The sequence below is a fragment of the Theobroma cacao genome, chromosome 4 (assembly GCF_053813885.1).
Source record: "Theobroma cacao isolate CCN51 chromosome 4, ASM5381388v1, whole genome shotgun sequence".
Taxonomy (NCBI): Eukaryota; Viridiplantae; Streptophyta; class Magnoliopsida; order Malvales; family Malvaceae; genus Theobroma; species Theobroma cacao.
Window position 1 is genome coordinate 20786600 of NC_142642.1, and position 14470 is coordinate 20801069.

At 31.7% G+C, this 14470-nt stretch overlaps 1 pseudogene; it reads left to right on the forward strand.

The window, feature by feature from the left end:
• The first annotated feature begins 10023 nt into the window (after positions 1-10023).
• LOC108661691 (HVA22-like protein e) lies at positions 10024-13585 on the forward strand (annotated as a pseudogene).
• Positions 13586-14470: the final 885 nt, after the last annotated feature.

Here is a 14470-nt window from a genome sequence, read left to right on the forward strand (position 1 = left end):
GTCATTTTTTTCTCAAAAATTTCGAAACTGGCTAAAACGTAATATACAAGTACAAAACACATAATTCATATTCAAAATGAGTTTAAAAGTCTAAAATCTTCATTTAAAACGAAATTACGGTTATTTGAATATAATAAAAAAATAAAAGAAATATTAAGGAAAATATTCTATTTTCTTATAAAACAATATTTATAGAGTTATACGTGAATAAGTTTTATAGCGTAAAAGCTAAATAAATTTATACATACTGAAATACAGTAAGCCAAAATATTTAATTTAATTTACAATAACAAGAGGGCCCCCGAATAAACAAAAGTAAAGAGGACTGTGAACCTACGGTTTGGAAAATGCAGATCCAATGGTAGTCCTCGATGAGACAGCTATCTACAGTCTATACTGAACCTGAAATGGGTGGAAAGGAGGGTCGTGAGATTATAAAATCCCAATGAGTAAACAGACATTATCATAAATATCTAAAGGCGAGTAAAATGGAGGCAATTTTAAACAACAAATTTCAACCCATTTCATAATGTTTTCAATTTGTTTCTTAAACCATAAAATATTTGTAATTTACCAAAACAGTAGTTAAGGCTTATGTCTTTTATTAAAACAAGGCTCAAGCCAAAACTAATCCTCGGGGATACCTTGGTCGAGGCATCTAACCGAGTCCGCCAAGGGTGTTAAAATATTCACACGTGAAACACATTTTTATTTTTAAAACCAGTCGTTCCTTGGCGTTGGCCGAGTTACACATTCACGTGAGGGTTCGACGTGAAGTGAGCTCTAATACTACCCCGGGAGTTACCCTCCTCGCCTCTACAACCGGAGTAACTATATAACTGGGTTTACCGTGCCCCTCTAATAGGCAGTCCCCGAAAATCCGTCACTGCAGTGACTAACCCACAAATTTTAATAAAATTTCGACAGTATAACGTGGCTTTTATTTATTTATCCAGCCTGCATAGTAAAATCAACTTACATAAATTTCCCAAATGCACTCACAAAATATAGCCACATATACTCATTTCTCATAAGCCATTCCTAGGAAAATATATATTTTTCAAGTCAATTTGCAGCCTCCAATTACTCAATTTCATAATGAATACAATATATTTTTATTTGTCACATTTATTCCTAAAACATCAAAAATCCCGTTTTAATCTCGTTCTCATTTCATAAAATACATAAAGGGCATTTAAAAATAAACTCTAGATAATTTACAATAATAATAAGTTTACTCACCGTTTGTACAAACTAAAAGCTTTCTAAGCGCCCCGATCACTACTCGTCGGGTACGACTTCTTTGCCTTTTCCGGAAGGCTCTCCTCCTAGACACATTACAAAAATTTACACAATTCATCACATTGATGCTAAATCACTATATAATTAACTTAAATCCTATACTAATGTACAGTATAAAATGCAATAGCCTAAAACGGCTTAAACGCGGTATTAACCTATTTTTGGCACTTTGCCCGATAAATTGCTAACGCGCTCCATTTTAGCTCTAAATCATCCCATTCTCTCTCCACCATTTCTAACCATTAAATATCAGCCAATAACCTTCTAAAAACAACAAAATCAGCTCACTCCCTTCCTTGGAAAATTCGGCCAAAAATTGGACATTAACTCGGTTAATTTTCTACTTTGTTTTTCTATCACGTTTAATCGTTTTTCATCATTTTCTCTTCATTTCCCTTAGAATAAAATCAATTCATCATCATTGTACAGCATTGAGCATCCAACCAAGAGTGGGTATTGTGAAAATTTAATGATTTCTTGCCCAATTTAATTTCTAAACACATTTAACTAACTAAAACTATCAATTTAACTAAAAATCAAAACCTAAAAATTTCAATTTCTCTCCCCTAGAATTTCGTCCAGACCTTGATATCACTTTTTGATCTCTCTCCTCAAGCATGATAAATGGAAATAAAGGCATAGGAAAGGTAGAAATCAAGCTAAAATCGAGAAATCTTACCGTTACACGCGTAAACGGTCGAAAACCGCGAATTCCCCTTTGAATTTTCTTGTTTCTCTTTGGTTTTTCTTTTTTTCTTCCTTTCCTCTCTATTTCCTCTCTTGTTCTTCCTTATGGCCGGCCAGCACTTAAAATGGGTTTAAATGGGCTGACTTTTCATTAAAATAATATTATATCATTAAAAAAATGCCACATGTCACTTTCCCATTGGCCCATTTTTAAAATTTCATCCATTTGTTTCCAAATTTTCACCATACACTTGTCTCACATATCCATAGCTTAGATAAAATTCTCAGACTTATCCAAAGTCTCGGTGGAGTAATTTTTGAAATTTACAGTTTTACCCCTGTAAAAGTGAAAAATTACATTTTTGCCCAAAAAATTGAAAAATTGCCCATAGACATATTTTTCATCCCTTATACTCATACCATTCTCCAATTTCTCAAATTTGATCTAAATTCTCTCAAAATCTCAAATTTTGTCCGTGGGTGGCAAAATTACGATTTTGCCCCTACACTCCAAAAATCACCAGAATTAAACTTTTTCACTTCCTATCATTAAATTATACTCCAAATAGTTAATCTTAGTAAAAAATTTCACTCCATGATCAAATTATTATCTTAGGTGGCAAAATGACGATTTTGCCCTTGAATATCAAAATTTCTAATTTTACCCCAAATGAACCCTCGAACTCCGAACAATCATTTTTAGTCATTCCTGGACTATAAAATATTAAATTTCATCCTACAATTCCTATTTGAACTAGTTCGAGGTTAAATCAATTTAAGTGTACCGTTAGGTACAATATCAGGTTTCGTTTATTCTTAGGTGCTTTTCTAGCGTAATAACATGCTACTCAATGCATGTATGTCATGACATATATTTATAGGGTCGGGTTTTACAGGTATCCTAAGGAAACAACATGATACTTCTTTTACAATCAGCTTGAACAAAAAGTGTTTGTTTCTAAGCATGCTCACCTTTTAGATAAGGAGTTTATTCAAGAAAAGTGCAATGGAAGTAAAATTGAACTTGAAAAGTTCAAGAACCACAAATAGAAAAGGAACTCGAGCTTATGGTAGGTGCATTAGATGCACAACCAGAAGCTTATATACTCTGAAGATCTGGTAAGATACGCCAATCTCCAGAGAAGTATGGATTTATATTGGAGAGAGACATATTGCCCATAGATAATGAGCCCACTAATTATGAAGAAGCAATGTTGGACATTGATTCCGTTAAATGGAAAAAGGCCATAAAATTTGAGATTAATGCCATGGATGCAAACCAAGTCTGGATTTTGGTTGATCCACTTGAAGGCATTAAGCCCATCGGGTGCAAATGAGTTTTCAAGAGGAAAATTGACATGGATGGTAAGGTGCAAACCTATAAGGCACGATTGGTCCACAACTCAATCTTATCCAAACAACCAAATTTAAAACTATTGAAAATTAAATAAACTAAAACTAAAATTGAAAGTAAAAGTATCAATTTAACTAATTAATCAATCAACCAAAAGCCTAGAACCATAATATCCCCTCAATGTTTCATCTGAATCTCTTCTATTCCCTTTTTACTCAATAGATAGGCCTGAGTTGTTAACCTAGAGTTATAATCTATTTATAAATCTCTTCTAATGTTATGATAAAAATATCTTCCTTAACCAACTTACTATATTCCTATGCAAATTGAAACCAAGAAAGACTCATTAAATTTAGACTCTAACTATGGCTACATATAGCATGTAAGTGTATTTGTCACGACCCGATACTCTCCTCGAGCTCGTGACAACCGCCACGATATCCCAATAGACATTCATCGCCCGGAATGCCGATCGGAACCTCGTAAGGCTTTAATATCAGTTTTCTCACCTCCCCCTGTGATCAACAGTTGTAATATAACATGTTTTGAGAGATTATAAACTATTTCCAAATCAAAACAATAGAAAAATAATTCTTTTGTCTCATAGGGGCATTTTGGTTATTTTTTCTCACAAATCTCGAAACCAGTTAAAAATGTGGTATACGAGTGGAAAACACATATTTCATAATCAAAAATAAATTTAGATGTCTAAAACATTCATTTAAAATAAACCTATATCTATTTGAATATAACAAAAATATTCAATAAAATATTTTATTTTCTTATAAAACAATATTTATAGAGTTACCAGTAAATAATTTTTATAGTGTAAAAGCTAAATAAATTCATATATTCTGTAATACAGATAACCAAAGTATAAAATTTAATTTACAATGACACGTGGGCTGACGAATGACTAAAAGTATCAAAAGAAATGAACCTACAGTTTTTGGATGTGGCAAGTCCAACTGTAGTCCTCGACAATATCTGTTATCTACAATCTATTTTGATCCTAAAATGGGTGGAAATGAGGGTGGTGAGATTATATAATCCTAGTGAGTAAACAAATACCATCTAAAATATCTAAAGCCAAGTAAATGGAGACAGATAAAATAGTTTAACATATTGTAATTCATCACCTTTCAACTTGTTTCAACCAAATAAAATCAATTCATATAAATCGAGTAATTAACATGGCTTATGAATTTCTTAAAAGATTTGGCTCATGCCAAAATCATTCTCATACTCAGTTATCAGGGATACCTTGGCCACGGGCTATCCCAAACTGAGTCTGCCAAGGCTATTAAAAAGTTATGTACTCATAATCATGTTTTTCTTTTGAAAATATAGTCGTTCCTTGGCGTTGGCTGAGTTCGCCCTCACGTGGTGGTTTGGAATGAAGTGAACTCTAAAAGTTATACCTCGAGAATTACCCTACTCGCCTCTCCAACCGAGGTAAAATATATCAAGATTTCGTGCCCCTCTAATAGGCTAGTCCACAGAACCCTACCCACTGCAGCAAGCTTAACCCACCATACAATAAAATTTTGACAGCATGACATGACTAATACTATACTACCCAGCCTGTAAATGTAAAACAGAACAATTCATACAGTTCACAAACCACAATTCCAACTAGTCATGCCAACACATTATCATAAGCCATCAATTAGAATCATAAATTACAACACATCAAGTGGTCTCCAATTACTCTATTTTCAAAGCCATCATTTAATTTCAAGACAATTTATAAAATCATTTCATTTAAACACATTTTATTTATAAAAACATAAAGATTTACCATTTAAACTCATTTTCCAAAAATCACAAAATCGGATAAAAACCACTTTAGATAATTAAGACATAGTAAGGTTACTCACTGTTTCGTGAGTCGAATTTAGAGTAGTCCGATTCCTGATCCTTGGGTACTATCTCTTTACTTTTGCCAGAATGCTCACCACCTAGACATAATGCACAATAAGCCATTTACTACATTTGTGCTAAATTGTTATAAAACCAATTCAGGCTCTATACTAATGCATGAAATGGGATGTGAAATACTCGGGTAACTATCTAAATATGGTGTTCATTATAAATTCACTTGTGTACCTAAATAAATCGATATTGGCCTAATTCGATCTATCACCCGATTAATTGGACAATACGTCCAATTTAACTCCAATTAACTCCATTTTTCTTCCAATTCTTAATTCACCAAACACAAGTCAAATAACCTAAAATTTGGCAAATCCATCTTCACTTTTCTTCTTAGAATTTTCGGTCAATAATGGTGCATCAACACCATAATTTTTCCTACTACTTTTCCACACCATAATTCATCATTTTCTAACCAATTCTCTTAAAATAAAAATCAAATTCATCCTCACTCAATACGAGGTAGGTTCGGCCATTGATGGGTGATGGGGAAAATGAATTCTTTTCTTGTTGTTTTACTTCTAGACATGGTAAACTAACTAAAAACACTAACATAGCTTGAAATCAAATCAATCCAACATCATTCTCTCTCCATACTCATTCGGCTAGCCATGAATTCACCATAAAAACATGTAATTTAACCATGGAAAATAAGGAGAAATGCTTAAGGAAGATAGATTTCAAGTTTAAATTGAGAAATCCTACCTTTTTCACTTGTTTTCCTTGATTTTTCCACACTTTTCTCTTGAACTTCTCCACCTAGGGTTTGTTCTTTCTTTGTTTCCCTCTTTTCCTTGCTTGGCCAAATATTTGGAGAGAAGTGAGAGGTTTATAGGCTGATTTTTAAAGGAAATAATAAAATATTCTAAGCTTGACAAGTGTCATTTTATTATTGGCCTATTTTTTAAAACTTTAAAAATTTAAACTTGTTATCCCTATCACATATATTTTCTCACTTATCCATAACATAAAAAGTCAATGGATGAATTCTATGAGTATGACAAGTGTTGGTGGTGTAAAATTACAATTTTGCCACTATGGTGGCAAAATTACCATTTTACCCCTATGCTCTAAAAAATACCAGAATTACAATTTTTCACTTCTCAACCTCAAATCATACTCTAATAAGTCAAATGTGATCAAAATCTTTCAAAAAAATTCTCATTTTGTCCTCGAGTGGTAAAATTATCATTTTACCCTTAGATAGTGAAATTTTCGGTTTGACTCTAAATTGATCCTTGAACTCCAAATCACCATTTTAGATCATTCCTAAACTGTAAAATTTTTAATTTCACCCTAAAATCAACTTTACTGTACCTCTAGGTACAATACCTACTTTTGTAAATTTTTTAGGACTCTCCTAGCATGCAAACATGCTATCCATCACATGTATGTCATGACAAGTATTTTATAAAGTCAGGCTTTGCAGTATTCCTATCCTACACGCGAATCAAATCAATCATCTCATGCAATTTATATTGAACATATACTATTTCATTCGCTTCTTATTCTAAACTCCCTCTTCCAATTCCATTTAGGTTTCCAAATCAATCTAATTGATGATCAGGCAATTAGAAGCATTAAGAATAGGATTGAAATAAACAACTCAAAAACTATCAATACTAAGTGAGAAATAATATTAAAAATTTAGACTACGCATTGGGTTCAATTGTGATTTTAGATTAACAAATTAGTTCAACTTAATTACTAAAAACATCATCTAAAAAAGAAATTTAACCATCAAAACTAAGCAAGAAGGTATAAAGATAACCAAGAAAGAAAGGACTCTAATATTTATCAAGCCTTCCATTCGCAATTTTCCTTGCTTTCCTTACCTTTTTGCTAGCTTCAATGCCTTTTTTTCTTTAAAGGTACCTTACTTAATTGTTGTTTAAACTGTACTCTGGAAGGGTGGTTTAAATTAGCTTCACAATCGAATGAGAATAGAAGTCAAAAACAGCTCAAATTCCAGTTTCTATGTTAGGAGCCAGGGCCATGGTGATAGGGGGCCTCGGCCATAGGTTTCATTTTATTTTTTTTTCAATTTTCTTGTCAATGGTCACAGCCACTAGCAGGTGACAGCCACAGCCATGAACCTTCTAAAAGTCCAAAGCGTGATGCTGTAGTCGGGGGACAGCGACCATGAAGTGGTAAGAGTCCCGACCACCCAGTGCTTCAATGTTCAATGTAATTTTCTCTTATTTCGAGGTTGAATTCGCGAAAGTCATAATACATGAAAGTTGTAGATCCACCTCTTATCTTTTCAATGGTTTAAGAATCATACCATTTGGACTTATGTAATGGGAGATATACACAAAAAACTACAACATGTGCAGTGGAAACTGCACCAAGAATGCACTCTCCTACTTCAATTAAAAGTCCTTCAACATAACACACCTACTATAGCAGCCATACTTTGACAAATAAACAACTAAATTAGCCTAAGATAATCTAAATTCAATTGACCTAACATAATTTGCTTAAATTAAAATAAATAGCTAAAAACACCTAAAAATTTAAGATAAAATTTAAGAATATAGAAAATTATTAACCAAAGTTAAAACCAAATAACTCTATATCATAAAGTTATCATACCTTCAGATTTAAGATTTTGCTAGTCCTCAAGCAAAACATAAAAGAAAAACTAAAAAAAAACAATTTAAATGATGAAAACAATCATAAATAAAGTAACTAATTAGAGACAAGAAGCACCAACTCAATTATCTCCATAATTTCCTCGAAAGCATATCTATAAATCTCCAGCTTAAGATAAAATATAGACATCATTCAAGTTCATGTTTCAATTTAAATGCAAGCTCATTTTCAAATGGATTTCTGTGTGTGTATGCAATATTTTACAAAGAATATCATACTTGTCCAAATGAGTTTATGCCAATGACAAATTTCAAATTAGTACTAGAATTTCATAGGTTTGCTTTCCATCTCCCTCTCTGTACTAATGTAGACGAATACAAAGTTGAGGATCATTATGTCTTTATTAAGCTTGTAAGACATGGTTAGGGTCAAGGACAGATAAAGGATATTAACGTGGCTTAATTTACACTAAGCACATAAGCATTCTAGGACTTATGTAAAGCTCTATTTTTATAATTTCCTTTTCCAAATACCCCTTTGTTTTTAACTTTTGAACTTTCTTTTGTTCAGCACTTTCTTTTTTTTTCATCGTAATTTTTACACCCCCAAACTTATTTCTTTCTATTATAGGTAATGGGGTGAATACTCAACATATTTTTGACTTTTCATCAATTCCACCTTTTTACCTTATTCAACATCTACCTCAATACATTTCCTAAAATGATATACATATTTAGGAGTGAAAGATGAAAAATTGAAAATAAATTTAAAAGGCTAGGTTCAATTATTATGTGTTTAAACAAAGAAAAAGGAAATTATGCTCAAAGAGGTATGTTAGGGATAAAAATATAACAAGGTTGGCTTCAAAGGCTCAAACGGTCCAAAGATGGCCTAAATCATTTCCTTAAGAGTTTGGCCTTTTTGTTTTCATTTTACTCACTTTGAAATGCTTCCAAATGGTCCTTTCTATAGTTGAAAAAGTCATGAAGCCATTGGAGGTGATAAAAGCAAAACTAAAAAAATAAGCTTTTACCGATGGAATCAATTTCGTTGGTAGTATTCTGATGGATTACTAACAGATTATCGACAGAACAAGATTGTGCGAAATATCGATGGCAAATTCCAATGAAATGCAATTTGTTGGTACCCTAGGGGTAATATAATGGTGTGCAAGAATAGTAAAATGGCGAAATGTTTAGCAACGGACTTATTTTATGGATAATATGTTACTGGCAAAATTTACCGACCACATTTCATTAGAATACATATTTAAAATCCGCACACGAATTATTCTGTTGCATATCCGTCAGTAATACATATTTAAAATCCGCACACGAAATTTTTTTCCCCATTTATCCCATTCTAGTTACTGACAAAATTATCCATCGGTGATTCCATCAGTAATTACAATAAAATCCACACTTGAGATTATTCTTCTTATAATTTCTCCCTTTGCTTTTTTCTCACTCTTTTCTCTTCTCTTTTTTCAACTCTCTCTTCACTTTCTTGTCGATTTACTATTCACCCCACTTGAGGGCGTTTTCTCGTTCGCCAACAACCCACTTGTAGCAACTAGCGACCCATGCCGTCCGTCGCTTGAACTTGAAGCTAGCCTCTATTTGCAGTTCTAATTGACCAACCATTATTGTGTCCCTACCATTGCCCCTTCTGCTAATTCTCCTTCTTAGGTTAGGTTACATTCTCCCATTAATGAATTCTTGCCATTGATTTGTGGTTTTTGTGGTTATGATTATTCAAATATTTGAGGTTTTGGTTGTTTGAAAATTTGAGGTTTTGGTTGTTGTGGATTTAGGTTTTAAGTTGCCAATTTCTGCCATATTATTGTTTGATTCAATTGGATTATTTGCTTTATAACGATATGAAAAAAAATGTGTTGCTGTAATATTGTTTTGGTAATTACTTGGTAATTTGCTTTTGTTGGCATTTTGTTGTTTATTTATTAGAGTTTAGGTGTTTATTAAATAGTTGCTGGCAAAGAAAATCCAATTGAAAAAAATGTTGGTTTAAGCTTTAGTTGTTTACTAAAAATTAGTTAATAATTAAATCTAGTGATTAATTAAACAAACTTTTGAGTGTTCTCTTTGCTTCTCGCTTTTCAAACTTCGAACACTTCCCCAGAAGCAAAATTTTAAAGGGAGGAAAACTCAAGAATGGGTCGTTTTTGGACTTTGCTCACAAACCTTCATTCATTAGCTGGGCCTCTGTTGATATTGTTGTACCCCTTATATGTGTCGATAATAGCTATAGAGAGCCCAACCAAGGATGACAATGAGTAGTGGCTTGATTATTGGATTTAGATTTGTTGCCAATTGTCACGACCCGGAACCATCCTTGAGTCCGTGACAACCGCCGCGATATCCCGATAGGCACTCATCCCCCGAATACCATATCAAGACCTCGCAAGGCTTTCGTATAAGTTTCTTATCTCTGCTGTGGTTAATCGGGGCCAAATGTTATATTTTAGAGCCTTTTAAGCCTTTTTTCATTTTAAAACAGTGGAAAAATAAATTTCATTTCACAGGGGTATTTTGGTCATTTTTCATCAAAATTTTCAAATTCGACCAAAATGTAGTACTTAAGCGAGAAATGCATATTTCGAAATCGAAATTAAATTTGAATGTCTAAAACGTGATTTAAAATGGAATTATAACCATTTAAATAAAATAAAAATATTCGACAAAATATTTTATTTTCTTACAAATTAATATTTATAGAGTATTTTGAAAATGATTTGTAGTATCGTAAAAGTTAAATATATTTATACAAACTATAATACGAAAAACCAAAGTATGAAATGTAATTTACAATGCTACGTGGGCCCACCAATGAACGAAAGTAGTAAAGACAGTAAACCTACAGTTTTTGAAGTAGTATGGCCAACTATAGTTCTCGACGATGTCTGCTATCTACATACTAACCCGACCTGAAATGATGGGATAAAAAAAAGGGTGAGATTATAAAATCTTAGTGAGTAAACAAACACCATCTAAATAATCTAAAGGCGAGTAAAGGGAGACAATTAAAAATAATTCCTTTCAATAATTTCTCACAACACAAATATTCATTTCAACCAAATAATCAATATGGCTCGTGAATTTCTCAAAACTTGGCTCATGCCAAATCCTATACTCGGGGACACTTGGACCAGGGGTATCCAATCGAGTCCGCCAAGGTTGTGAAAAATTTTATATAATCATAAAACTTGTTTTTATTTAAAAAAAAAACAGTCGTTCCTTGGCGTTAAATGAGTCTCACTTCACGTGGTGGTTAACATGAAGTGCACTAAAAAAGCCCACCTCAGGAGATACCCTACGCACCTCTACGACCGAGGTGAGAATATAAAGGAGTTTACCGTGCCCCTCTAATAGGCTGGTCCACGAAACCCCGCCACTGCAGTAGCTAATCTTCAATCCACTAATTGATCAAATCTCAATGGCATAGCATGGCAATTACATTACTAACCAATTTATCAAGGCACAACAGACAGTTCATATTTTTTAACACAAGTTTAAATTCAGCCAATTATGCCAATTTATCACAAGCCATTTAATTCAAATCATAATTTACAATAAATCACATGGTCTCCAATTACTCAAATTTTCAAATCCAACTTTTTATTTTGAAATCAATTTATAAAAAATTCAATTTATTTTATAATTCCATTTATTTTATAAATTCATATTTTTCTCATAAAACAAGAAATTCATCATTTAAAATAATTTTCACAAATCACAAAATTGAATAAAAACTACTCTAGATAATTCAGACGATAATAGGTTTACTCACTGTTTCCGAAAACTAAATTCGGGTACTCCAACTATTACTCCTTGGGTGCGATTTCTTTGCCCTTGTCAGAGGATTCGCCACCTTGACAAATTGCACAATTAAGAGGTTTACTACTTTGGTACTAAGCCAAAATAAACTAATTTATACTACTAATGCATGATATGAAGTACAAAATGTTTAAATTTTGCCTAAACGCGGTGTTAGCCTATTTTGGTCTTTTACCAGATAAATCGATATACGTGTCCGTTTAAACTCCAAATTAAGTTTTTCTAGTTTCTATACCTCAATTGCACCCAAATTGACTTAATGTCCCTCAGTGTGGTGCAAATTATCAGTCTCGGTAGTAAATTACGAAAATACCCCTAGTGGGTAAAAATTCGTATTTTTGCTCTGAAAATTTTCATTATTTTTTTAGGCTCATAATTCATCATTATCCATCATAATTCCTCAAATAAACATCAAGATCAGCAGCCAATATTCCCCTAAAAAATTTGGCATAATGGGTTTCAATGGGAGAAAATTATTTCTCTAGCTTATTTTTGCTATATTTCAATATCACCTAACTAAAATCACTTAATTCAATTAAAATCAACCAAAACTCAAGCTCAAAACTCATCCATGGAGGTTTGGCCAGCATGGGTGTCCATACCCACTTTCTAATTTTGCATGGAAATGAGAAAAAAATGCATGGGTAGTGAAAATCACAAGGAAAATCAATGAAATTTACCTTTTTAATACTTGATTTCTTGATTTTCTTGATTTTTCCCAAATTTTTCAGCTAGGGTTCTTATTTCTTTTCCCCCTTTTCTTTCCTGGTTTGGATGGCTTGAAGAAGATGAGAATTCTGGAAATTTTGACCTTTTTAAAGGCTAAAATAATATAATATTATTTTATTCATTTTTTTTGTTTTATTAATTTCTTAAATTCTAGCCATCCTTTTGTTTCCAAATTTTCACCATACACTTGTCCCACATATCCATAGCTTAGATAAAATTCTCAGACTTATCCAAAGTCTTGGTGGAGTAATTTTTGAAATTTACACTTTTACCCCCGTAAAAGTCAAAAATTACATTTTTGCTCCAAAAACTGAAAAATTGCCCATAGACATATTTTTCATCCCTTATACTCATTCCATTCTCCAATTTGTCAAATTTGATCTAAATTCTCTCAAAATCTCAAATTTTGTCTGCGAGTGGTAAAATTACGATTTTGCCCCTACACTCTAAAAATCACCGAAATTAAAGTTTTTCACTGCCAAACCCTCAAATTATACTCCAATAAGTCTAATATAATCAATCTTAATCAAACGGGATTAAAAAATCTTTTTTTTTCAAAAATTCCATATTCGTCTTCAGGTGGTAAATTACCATTTTGCCCTTGGAATACTTAAAGTTCGGATTAACTCCAAATCGGACCTCAAACTCTGAATCCTCATTTTAAATCAATCCATGGGTTTTAGTTTTTCTCAAATTCATCCTCGATTCTCTGTTTAAATTAGTTCAAGACTTATTTAACTGAACCGTACCATTAGGGGCAATATAATCATTTAACTTGTTTTTCGGGGCAATTCAATATACAAACATGCTATCCAAAGCATGTGAATGATATATCATAGATAATTTAGGGATGGGTGTTACACTAACTCTAATGGAGATGGTGCTCCAATCAGTCTTAGAGTGGATACCAATTTGGTACTCAGTGAAGCTGCTCTTTATGGCATGGTTGGTTCTACCACAGTCCAAGGGTGCAACCTTCATATACAAAAGATTTGTGAGAGAGCAAATCAAGAAATATGGAATTTTGAGAGATCATTAGGGTCACCATAGCGGTTCTCCAAATGGGAAAGGCAAGAAGAAATTTGTGCAGTTCATCGTCCCTAAGCAAAGGGAGCAATAAGCTTACTAATGAAGAGGGTAACCTTGGTTACTGGATCTTTATGTTGCTTTCCACTTCAGCTTTGATTGGTGATTTCTCCTTGGTGGTTGTAAATGTTTACCCCTTGTACAACTTTATGGCTTGAAGAAACCTTGACATGTAATGATTAGGAATGAGATTATCAAAAAATTAAGCAAACTTTGGTAGTTAAGCAAAATGGAATAATTTTTAATAATAAAATGGAATTAAGTAAATTAATCATTAAGCGATGAACGAAATAAGTAATATTATTTAACTTAAAAAATATTTAAATTAATTAATTATTATGTTAAAAACATAATTAAATAATTTAGTTAATTAAGTAATGTAATGTATTAATTATATGTATTAGTCATTAATCAAATAATTAAATTTATTAATTAAAGATAATTTCAAATTATTTAAATTAATTAAGTTTTTTACATAAATAATTAAATAATTTAACTAACGAAATGAATAAAATTTTTTAGTAATTAAGTAATTAACAAAATTAGTAATATTATTTAATTTAAAAAATACTTAAATTAATTAATTAAGGTGTTCATAACGTAGTTAAATGATTAAGTTGATTAATTAATGTAATGTTTTTGAATTATAAGTATTATTCATTAGTCAAATAATTAAATTAGTTATATGAAGATAATTTAAAATTACTTAAATTAATTAATTTTTTTACATAAATAATTAAATAATTTAACTAACAAAATGAATAAAATTTTTTAGTAATTATGCAATTAATAAAATTAGTAATACTATTTCATTTAAAAAATACTTAAATTAATTAATTAAGGTGTTAATAATGTAGTTAAATGATTAAGTTAATTAATTAATGCAATATATTTTAATTATAAGTATTAGTCATTACTCAAATAATTA